The following is an 11,846-nucleotide window of genomic DNA, read 5'->3' on the forward strand; positions in this document are numbered from 1 at the left end:
GCGTAAACGAAGGAAAATTCGTCAACCAACTTTCGTCAAAATTCCCTATGCATCCTGCCCTTTCTTTTTGTTGAACTTCCAAATAGGTCCCAAATTTTCAGCCCATTATCGGCATATCAGCCTCCTTATTTGCCCCTCCATATATGTCCAAAAAACTCACGTGAGGCAAATTCGTCGATTGTTTGCCCTTTATATTTCCATTTGTATCCCTTAATGTTATACCCCTTAATCTCCTTCCATAAACTATACTGCACCACAGGAATTCTGCCAATTTCACAAGGGCATCTAAGTCATTTGATTCATAGGTATATCCGCCCTAATCGAAGAAGAAGAAACGACCAGAAGTCTTCATCTACCTCTCCTCCATTTTTTCCTAAAATACGTTCTCTCTCGACACTTGCTTCAATCAATCCTCCTTTTGGGCAAAAAAAAATGCCGCGTGGGCTTCTCTGCATAGTCTTCATCTACCTCTCCTCCATTTTTTCCTAAAATACGCTATCTCTCTCGACACTTGCTTCTTCCAAATGTACACTTGCTTCAATCGATCCTCCTTTTGGGCAAAAAAATGCCGCGTGGGCTTCTCTGCATATGGGGCTTCATGCAGGACGTTTCCCCTCTGAGTGAATCTCCTTTCAAGCAAGAAACCCTGTTCAAGCAAGAAACCCTGGTATGTAATTTATATTTATTAAAATCCTCCAAAACCATTCTCTTCTACCTGCACTTCTCATCTCCTTCATTTCTTCTGCAGATTTAGGTAAAGTCTGGTTTTATTTTTTTTATTTGCTTATTTTGAAAGCAGAAACCAAGGTTTTAAATTTCGATAATTTGGGATTTTTATTGGCCGTTAGGTTGTTGTAATTTCTGGAAGAAATGCCCATTGGGTTGGATTGTTTTGGTAAACTTGTTTTTAATGGTTGCTTCTTACCAGCTTCCAAAGATTCTGGAGTTAGTTGGGCTTGGATACACTGGTTGGTTTGTCTTTCGGTACCTTCTCTTCAAGGTAACAGAAAAGTCTACCAATGCTTTAACTCTTTCAATCTAAAGAAAAAGAAAAGAAAAATCATTGATTGACTCCCAAGCATGCCAAAATTGAAACCCACCTGAACTAATTTTACTTAATCACAAACCATTTATTTCTAACATAGAACATCTGTTTTATCAGTCGAGCCGGAAGAACTATCGACAGATATTGAATCATTGAAGAAATGACCAATTTTAGGGCATGCAAATGTAGTTACACTTGCTTTTAGTATGTATTTCATGTTGCCTCTCACAATTGTTTAACTTTTTAATTTTTTGAACATACTTTCTAATAAAAATAATAAATATTGTTAATCCACTGAATAAATTTATTTCCTTTTATTTTCGTTGTAGTTACAGAAAGCTTTAGTTTAAATGATACATTTAAAATTTAAAATAATAATACATTGTTAATCCACTCAAAATATTGTTAATCCACATGTGTTTATAATTTTTGTAGTTCTGTTTCATTGTTCATTTGCTTTAAAAAAAATTTGTGCTGATTGAATAATTAGTTATAATTTCTTGCTCTAAATTTTTTCATATATTTTTAAGGAAATTTTATTTGCACATAAACTCCTCACATAGATAATTTTCTATTCCAAAGAAATATCTTGCAAAGGAGATGTACTGGAGTTCACTCGAATCCCAACTACGACAGAAGAACTCTCCCTCAATTCAAATCCAACCCCACCCAAATGGCTACACCCATCTTCCAAAACCCGATCACCTTTTCGAGAATAAAAAAAAGGTGATTAAAACCATAGTGGATTGGATGAGATGAAAAAAAATTATGTGCCACAGTTAGCTTCATATAAGAAACTACCTTATTATGGTTATCCCCTTTTTCTTCTTTGTAGTGGTTCTACGTTGTCTTTTTTTAAGGTGCGAGTATTAGTTCAATTCAGCTTTTGTGTGTTGGTTCATTTTCAGTCCAGCACTCATTGAAAATGTACATATGAATTGAGTATGTGTCTTCACGGCAATACACGTGTGTTGACATTGAAGAAATAGATGATGAAGAGTGGAAAAAGCCTCCAGCAGAAATAGCTGCACTGCTGCCAGATAACTAGATTGTATTAGTTTGTAGCTCATCCATTTCTTTTTGCAAATCATTAAAACTTCAACTCTTTCATATTATTTTTTGGCAATATTCACTCCTATAATTGATTTATCATTTTCAAATGATGGATTCCAGGGTATCAAAGTTGAAATGAACTCAATGGCAATAGATCGCACGCTAGAAGAACAAACAAACTAGAATGCATGAGAAATCTATGATAAGCAGACAGCAAGCTAAAAAGTGTAAGAAAATAAAGAAATTGGAAAATCAACGGCATGTGAGAACCAAAAAAAATGCCAGGGGAAAGAAGATGGAACACACGATAGGCTCAGAGGGCGATTCAAAAGGAATCAAGCCCGGCGATCCTAATCTGCTGAAGATCGGAAAAGTCTCGCGATCGTCATCACCTATCGTTGGGCTCAGCGAGGGCAATCCCTGTAAAGGGGCCACGCTACGTCATCGCCCGTCCCAAAACCCGATAAAACGTCAGAAAACCGATGAAAACCGGAAAATCAAGATGAAAACCGAAAATGGAATGAAAAGAGGGCTCCGAGTGACCTGGCAATCACCATCCTTGCCCATTTTTGCTTTTGTTTTGAAGTGCTTGAAAATATTTATTAAAAAGGTTTGACTGAACTTGGGTGGACGAAAAGGTGAGAAATATTTGTAAAATGGTGATTTAAAAAATGGTGAAAGGGTGCAAAAATGGTGTGTGAAAATAGTGTAAAAAGAAAGGGTGTAAAAAGATGATGACTGAACTCAGGATGCCAGCAGCACGCCTGAGCTGCCTACGTACCCCTCAGCTAGGGATCAAGCCATCCGTAGTTCGGAATAGATTTTCCTAACTAAACTCTAATGACTCGAGATTTTTGAGATTTTTGATTTTTCATATGTTTTTTTTTTTCGACACAAGAGGACAGAATCCTATCATCACAAGGGGAGGACAGACTCCTGATATCCCGCAAAGGTTGGACAGCATCCTATGCTTTGCGGGGGGAATGAACAGAATAACGACTCTGCAAGGGTTGGACAGCATCCTATACCTTGCAGGAGCGGATAAAAATCACATGACTTGATGAGGGGATGGACAGAATCCTAACCCCTATGATGACAGGACTGACTCCTGAAAGACTAAAGGACTGACTCCTATGCTGAAGACTGACTCTGAAAGATGGAAGGACGGAATCCTAAATCTTATGAAGGGATAGGACAGAATCCTAAACTCTACAGGGGTAGGACAGACTCCTAGACCCTAGGATGGTAAGACTGACTCCTAAACTCTCTAGGATTGACTCTAAAGAGGAACAAATCCCTTAACCTGCGAAGACTCTAAGGCAGGAAGGGAAGGGGTTGGCTCAAGATACATTCCGTCATAGCCTGGACCCGCCGAGACGACTTCTGAAATCGGTGGACAACCTCTCAAAAACCTATAAGAAACCCTAAGATTTAAGGAAAATCCTAAAACTAAGAGGACCCTCGAAAGGGAAGGAAAGAGGAAGATTAGTGTGGGCTCCGAGTTGGGGTTGAATCAGATTGGGGTCGGGTTACGGGTCCGAGTTGGGGCTGAACCGAGTTAGATTGGGGATGGAACTGGGCTCACTCGGGGTGGACATTGCCCGGCGTGGCCCATGAGGATCATTGGAGTACATATCACAATCGAGGGTGAGAATTACCAGTGCATTGCTCATTTCTGCCGATACTCGGAGCAGAGCATTGAGGGCTCCAGCCTTGAAATGGTGGGGAGAAGATTTGCTTGGGAGGCCGGAAATGGCAGCTTGGGAGGTCGGAGCTCCGGCGAGACACCGGAGAAGACACGGTCGGGCCGAGCCTCCCCCTCTCTGTCTATATATATATCTCTCTCTCTCTGTTTTTTTCTTTTCTTTCTTTCTTTCTTTCTTCTTTTTTTTTTTTTGAAAATGGGGTAATGGTGGTGTAGGGGAAGATCAGCCGGCGGCAAGAGAGAGAGGTGGATCTTCTCCTTCTTCTTCTTCTTTTTTTTTTTTTTTCTTTTCCTCTCCTCTGTTTTTTATGGGTTTTTGGGTGACAGAAGGGTGGCGGTGGAGAAGCTTGGTGGTGGAAAAAAAATGGGTTTCGGTTTTGGGTTTTGAATAAGGGTTTTGGGTGGAGATGGGTTTCGATTTTGGAGGTAAGGGTTGGAGGAGATGAAGGTGGGAGAGGGTTTTCGAATGGGTTTGGGGTGGTCAGTGGCGGCTGGTGGCGGAGGATGGTGGAAAAAATGGGTTTCGGTTTTGGGTTTGGGGTGGAGATGGTGGCTGGCGGTGGAGGTTGCAGAAAGAGGGAAAGATGGAAGAGGAGGTGGCGGCTGTGGGTGGCTGATGGTGGTGGAGATGAAGGTAGAGGACGGTGGTGGTGGCGCCGGATTTTCGAAATGCAGAAATGGGTTTCGGTTTTGGGTTTGGAGTGGAGATGGTGGCTGGCGGTGGAGGTTGCAGAAAGAGGGAAAGACGGAGGAGGAGGTGGCGGCTGTGGGTGGCTGATGGTGGTGGAGATGAGGGTGGGAGAGGGTTTTCGAATGGGTTTGGGGTGGTCAGTGGCGGCTGGTGGTGGAGGATGGTGGAAAAAATGGGTTTCGGTTTTGGGTTTGGGGTGGAGATGGTGACTGTCGGTGGGGGTTGCAGAAAGGGGGTTTGATGGTGGTGGTGGTGGATTGGGTTTTCGAGAATGGGTTTTGAGAAAAACGGCTGAGGTGGAGAAGAGGGAGGAGGTGCAGAGGTGGTGGGATAGGCTTGCCGGATTCCGGCAAGCTTGCCGGAGAAGATGGAGGTGGCGTAGGGTGCTCCGGCGGATTTGCCAGAATCAATGGAGATTGGGTGAAGATGGGGTACGGTTTGGGAAGAGGCTTGGTGGTGGGGTGAAGATCGGCCGGCGGCTCTTCCTCCTCCCTCTCTCTGCTTCTTGATTTTTTTCTTGCAAAAAAAATGAGCCTCCTCCTTTGAGAAACCCTAGCCGATCCTTTATATTCAAAGGGAAATGATGTATTCCACCCCCTTTTCTGCCTAGGGACAACCCCACAGTGATTTATGAGTACTCTTTTTAATTTAAAAAGGGGGGTCCAGGTAGAAAACGGGGCGAAAATTTTCTTCTTTTCAGATGATCCTAACCCTCTAATTCGATCCAAAGGCTAATAGGGATTGCTTACACCTTAAGTAAAATCAGAATCCCAAAATTGCCCCTCTAAGGTTGGCAAATCACCTTTCTACCAATAGAAATCCATTATTTTGCATTTTGATACTCGTACTATCTCGGCTTGTCTTTTCTTCCATTTCTAGTATGATTTTCTTTTGAAAAATTGCAGCGACACTCTCAGGGATATTAACAAGATGCGGGGAAATTCGTACCAGTTGGTGAACACTGTGGGTTAACAAAAAATTCTAGGACTTCCTCGCATTTGGGCCTAATTCCTCAAGAACTCAAGGTTAAGGCTCTATCTTATGACATTAGGGAATTCGGCCTAGGGGCTTGAGATTTGATTCTGGGGAACTCTGAATTTGGGAATTTTATTCAATTTTTTGAAGCTCTTATTCGATTTCGGGGACTTTAGGGCCTTGTCAAAATGGGGTGTCTACAGATGCCCCTCTTTGGCAGAGTGTGCTTGTCGCACGGAAGCCAAAGCCGAGCAGACAACACATTTTTACTGGCCCAAGATTTCAAACGGAAGGGAAGCAAGGGGGCGACGAGATGGATCGATGAGACAGATTCTCATCGAGAATGAATGATAAGATGAATTGACGAGACAGATTCTCGAAAAGAAAACTGAGATGGACTCTCAAGAGATAGTGAGACAGACTCTCACAAATTCCAGAATGGAATGATTAGACAGCATCTAATTAAGCCACTCAGAGATTTGGAGATTTTAAAGCGGAATGATTAGACAGCATCATGATCATTCCTAAATTGGGATCTGAGAAGACGACATCTTGACAGATGAACAAAGCGGAATGATTAGACAGCATCATGATCAAACCTAAATTGGGATCTGAGAAGACAACATCTTGACAGATGAACAGAGCGGAATGATTAGACAGCATCATGATCAAACCTAAATTGGGATCTGAGAAGACAGCATCTTGACAGATGAACAAAGCGGAATGATTAGACAGCATCATGATCAAACCTAAATTGGGATCTGAGAAGACAGCATCTTGACAGATGAACAAAGCGGAATGATTAGACAGCATCATGATCATTCCTGAATTAGGATCTGAGAAGACAGCATCTTGACAGATCGACAAAGCGGAATGATTAGACAGCATCATGATCAAACCTGGATTAGGATCTAAAAAGACAGCATCTTGACAGATGAACACAGCGGAATGATTAGACAGCATCATGATCAAACCTGAATTGGGATCTGAGAAGACAGCATCTTGACAGATGAATACGGCGGAATGATTAGACAGCATCATGATCAAACCTGAATTGGGATCTGAGAAGACAACATCTTGACAGATGAATACGGCGGAATGATTAGACAGCATCATGATCAAACCTAAATTGGGATCTGAGAAGACAGCATCTTGACAGATGAATACGGCGGAATGATTAGACAGCATCATGATCAAACCTAAATTGGGATCTGAGAAGACAGCATCTTGACAGATGAACACGGCGGAATGATTAGACAGCATCATGATCAAACCTAAATTGGGATCTGAGAAGACAGCATCTTGACAGATGAACACAGCGGAATGATTAGACAGCATCATGATCAAACCTGAATTGGGATCTGAGAAGACAGCATCTTGACAGATGAACACAGCGGAATGATTAGACAGCATCATGATCAAACCTGAATTGGGATCTGAGAAGACAGCATCTTGACAGATGAACACGGCGGAATGATTAGACAGCATCATGATCAAACCTGAATTGGGATCTGAGAAGACAGCATCTTGACAGATGAACACGGCGGAATGATTAGACAGCATCATGATCAAACCTCAATTGGAATCTGAGAATACAGCATCTTGACAGACGAACACAGCGGAATGATTAGACAACATCATGATCATACCTGAATTGGGATCTGAGAAGACAGCATCTTGACAGATGAACACAGCGGAATGATTAGACAGCATCATGATCAAACCTGAATTGGGATCTGAGAAGACAGCATCTTGACAGATGAACACGGCGAAATGATTAGACAGCATCATGATCAAACCTGAATTGGGATCTGAGAAGACAACATCTTGACAGATGAACACAGCGGAATGATTAGACAGCATCATGATCAAACCTGAATTGGGATCTGAGAAGACAGCATCTTGACAGATGAACACGGCAGAATGATTAGACAGCATCATGATCAAACCTAAATTGGAATCTGAGAAGACAGCATCTTGACAGACGAACACAGCGGAATGATTAGACAGCATCATGATCAGACCTGAATTGGGATCTGAGAAGACAGCATCTTGACAGATGAACACAGCGGAATGATTAGACAGCATCATGATCAAACCTGAATTGGGATCTGAGAAGACAGCATCTTGACAGATCGACAAAGCGGAATGATTAGACAGCATCATGATCAAACCTGGATTAGGATCTGAAAAGACAGCATCTTGACAGATGAACAAAGCAGAATGATTAGACAGCATCATGATCATTCCTAAATTGGGATCTGAGAAGACAGCATCTTGACAGATGAACAAAGCGGAATGATTAGACAATCATCATGATCAAACCACTCTAGGAATCAAGAACACGAAACTCAAGGAGGAACAATTTTGATTCAAGAAATCAAGATTTCGATCGATTCCATTACAGGATTGATTGTCTCTTGCCGAGAACTTTAGGAGTGCGCGATCTCTGTTGAGAACCAGACACATGTAACCTGCTGAGGTTTTGAGTAGGCCATTTTTTCTGAGAGAACTGAACTTTGCCGGGGATTGAAGGCTGCGCGAGCAAATTCTAGACTCCGCTAGGGAAACTGATTTTCTTGGAGAATTGACTCTTCTGAAGAGTGGACTCAACTGAGGAGTTTAGAGGTTTGGCTTGAGATATGCTCGTACCCCTCTTATCTTAACTTGCTGGAGACATTATTACTGATTGCCTTTGTGTGCTTGACATCTTTTATGACGCAAGCCATAAAAGATGCCCCTAGAATATTGTGTTTCCATGACAAGAGTTTTAAGGAGGCAGGACAATGATGGTTGAAGAAAAGATGCTTCGTTTCATGAAGGCTTGAGGTTGCACAATTTTATTTTTTATTTTTTTTGTATGGAGAGAGTAGGACAATCACCATGATGGCTAAGTCTGAGAACCCCTTCTTTCGCATTGCTCACTTTTAGAGGCTTAAGGTCTCTGGTAGGTTTGAACAAGATGTCTCTCGCCCCTTCTGATACCTAAACCAGGATCTACTCTGAATTTTCTTCTCATTTTAGAGGACACACTCCCATTCTTCCAGCACCCGACAGTTTAGACTTTACAAGGAAAGGGAACACAAATATGAAGGAGGAACAGATTTCCAAGGACTCAATCAAATAAGATTCTTATTATTCGAAGGGCTCGACTTGCTTTCGACTCACTCTTGGATCTGATGTGTTATTTTTCAAGGGTATGGCTTAGCCACTCTTAGAGTATTTCGAAGACCGTGTCAAGAGGCACTACTCTCCTCGTTCGGTGTTTATGTCATGGTTATTATCCCTTTTGGATTGCTCGGTTTCAATGCCCCCAGTTTAGAGGAATGTTAAAGTAAGCTTGCTGGCAGTACTTGGACTCCGAGATTTTACCCTGGTTGAAGACTGTTTCTCCATCTCGATGATTCGCTTTTTCGTTGGAAGTCATTGCCATTGACCAGATTGCTTTTTCAGGTTTTCAATCCAGCGGACCGCTTGCGCTAACTTTTGCCTGGTTCGCCCTTTCGGGTTTTCAATCCAGCGGGCTTGATACCCTAACTTTTGCCTAAGCCGACTTTTCAGTTGTCAACTTAGCGGGTGAATGACCCTAAATTTTGCCTAGACCGCCCTCTCGGGTTTTCAGCCTAGCGGGTCTTCAGACTCCGTCTCTTTTTCTTCTTGACTTTGAACCTCTGCTTGTTCACTAAAAGGACTTTCTAGGCGGGCTTGGGTTCAAATGGATTGGGATATTTCTCTTGGATTTCAAAGTTGCAATCGAACTTGGATTGGCCAGGTTGCCTAGGTACTCCAAAAATGGAGGATCAGGTCCGCGTAGTTTGCTGGGGTTTGGAACACAATGATTTGGCTTTAAGCTCAAAGGTTGAAAGGGAATAATTTGACTTTTTCTCCAAAGGTTGACCGAACCTGAATTGATCAGGTTGCCTACGTACCCTGTAGAAGGGGATCAGGTTAGACGTAGTTCGGACCTAAATGCCCCTGGTTTGAGGGTGTTTGAAAAGAATGTTTGATTTTGTTGAGGCTCGAAGGTGTTTGCAAAAGGATTTTTTTTTTAAACTTGGGATTTTGGCATTTAAAGCTCAGGCGTCCAAGGATGGCCTTCTGATGTTTTGGCATACAAGCTTCTTGAATGGTTAAGGTTCAATGGCTTTGAACTTTTTCCTCTTTCTCTTTTTTTGAGGAGTCTGGCGGCATTTCCTGGCAAGACTTCATCTGCACTGTGCAAGCTAGACTGATTGAATTCCCACTTTTTCTTTGGGATCTCGCACTGATATTCGGGATTCTACGACTCTGGGTCTTCTCTGAATGCTGAAGATTTTGAAATCTTTCAATCTATTTATCGACTCTGCTTCCTGGGATTCTAACGTTCTTGAGGAGTTGATGTGGGGTATGTTCCCTTTTCCTTTCTTCTCTAGATTCTATCTTCTTCTTTTTTGTTCATTCTTTTTTTTTCACTTGAAATGCGGGAATGCCCTTACTCTTTGATTACTTTGACTTGAAATTCCATCGGAATGTATAGCCCAAGTATTCTTTTTGGGGTTCATGTTCTATGCTCATGACTTTGTTGTCCGAAAGTCTTCTCTCAATTTTTCATTAGCTTCACTCGATGTCTGGTATTCTTCGTTTGAAATTTTCGCTTTTTCGACCTGATGCCTGAAGCTGAGGGTGACTCACGTTGAACAGTGCCAAGGCATGCTTCCGATTTATCCTCATAGGACCAAGCAACACTTCCTTGAACCCTCTAAATAGGTTTATCGATTCTTTGCGCTCTTCGGGAGATTTTTCCAATCCTTATTTCCCAAGTTTCGGATTTCGATACCCCTATCCACGGTAACGATTTCATCTTCAAGTGGCTTTGCTCAACACTCTTCCTCTCGTTTGATCATCTTTCAAATCTCGAGGAGAAATTCAACGCCATCCTCGTCCGAGGAGGGTGTCTTAATTTGTTTATTAACATTAGATCCAAGAGTGAACATATACAAGAATATTGACGACGCTGGAATCAAATGTTCGTTGCATTGAATGTTTGAAGTACATACATTGATTTTTGACGTGCCACGATAAGCTCTCCATCAAATTCAACAAAAGACTGGATATTGGCTCACAATGAGAGAGACCAATAAACACAACATACTTAGAATTGATATGGACATGGTTAGACTTACCAACTTTGACAGGAGGGTTGGTATACAGGGGCGATGCCACATGAGAGGAAAGGGGGACAATTGCCCCCCTTAGTATTTTGGAAAAAAAAAAATACCTTTATGTTTTAATATTTTTTTATCTTTACCCCCTTTTTTAAAAAATTTGCCCCCCTTTCCAATCCTCCCTAAGATAGAAAATAAGTTTAAAATTTTAATTTTACCATTTTTATCTCCCTTTTTTGTGCAAAATTTACTATAATTTTTGCCCCCTCGTGCAAAATTTCTATCTATCTTAATTTTAAGATAGATAAAAAAATTACTATAATTTTTGCCCCCCTTGTGCAAAATTTCTGGCATCGCCCCTGTTGGTATACACACTTCAAAGCAAATTTCAAAGATGAGACACTTCATCGAAGGCAACGGATTGGCGCTGAAAGTTCAAGGGCAACGTGCCTTCCTTAATGATGATAATGATTGGAGAGATCGACCCTGGAGTTAGAATCTCAGAAAGGGCAATCCTATAATGTCCTATCAACTTTGGCTCAAACTGATCCATTGGCATTGGTGGGATTTTCTCTGGCATGGTGATATCTCCTGAATTTCAAGCTCTGACATCTTTCATTTTCCCTATGCAATCAATCTACTTCCTAGCCCCACGGTGGTACAGGTAAAGGTAGTAAGATATATGAAGGGTTGAATGGGTGAAATGGTTCCCATGGTGTGGGTGTAGGAGGTGCAACACGGTTAGGTGTAGGGTTCTTGGAAGCACTTGAGTTCAAGAATAATGAGGGGATCCCTATCTATCAGGTCATGGATATCATCATCATCTCTCTCATTTCTGTAAAGACGAGATTTTCAGTATACTCAGCCATCTGGACAATGTGAGAGGTGCAATGGGTGAAGCAGAATTGCGGTTAAGCCTTGAAGCTGGGCAAGGCCAAATGGGTTTTGAAAAGGTGAATCTTTCGAGAGCTATGATTAACCAACCGGGCAAGATTCGTATCATGGACATCACAAACACTAGGTTCAATGAGAAGAAATCGCATGGCAATGTAATGCGCAAGTTGAAACAAAAGGCAGCACAAAGACATCCTTCCCTTGGATAAAAATCCAACAGCATAACAACTGTACATGAAGATGTGGTACGGCAAGTACATGGTTCTTCAACAAGCCTAAAAGGATGATGACCACACTCAAAGTATTTGGAGAAAATTCGGCAGCATAACAGCTATACTA

The 11,846-nt window shown here is 41.8% G+C and overlaps 1 long non-coding RNA gene across 1 annotated transcript; it reads left to right on the top strand.

The window, feature by feature from the left end:
* Positions 1–722: 722 nt before the first annotated feature.
* On the top strand, positions 723–2,248 carry LOC143863257 (uncharacterized). Its single transcript, XR_013240842.1, has 3 exons — positions 723–754; positions 929–1,000; positions 2,219–2,248. It is a non-coding gene; the product is annotated as an uncharacterized LOC143863257 (long non-coding RNA).
* The last annotated feature ends 9,598 nt before the right edge of the window (positions 2,249–11,846 follow it).

This window comes from Tasmannia lanceolata, unplaced genomic scaffold (assembly GCF_043159265.1).
Source record: "Tasmannia lanceolata isolate RefF3 unplaced genomic scaffold, GAP_Taslan_0.1 ptg000044l, whole genome shotgun sequence".
In the NCBI taxonomy this organism is placed as follows: domain Eukaryota; kingdom Viridiplantae; phylum Streptophyta; class Magnoliopsida; order Canellales; family Winteraceae; genus Tasmannia; species Tasmannia lanceolata.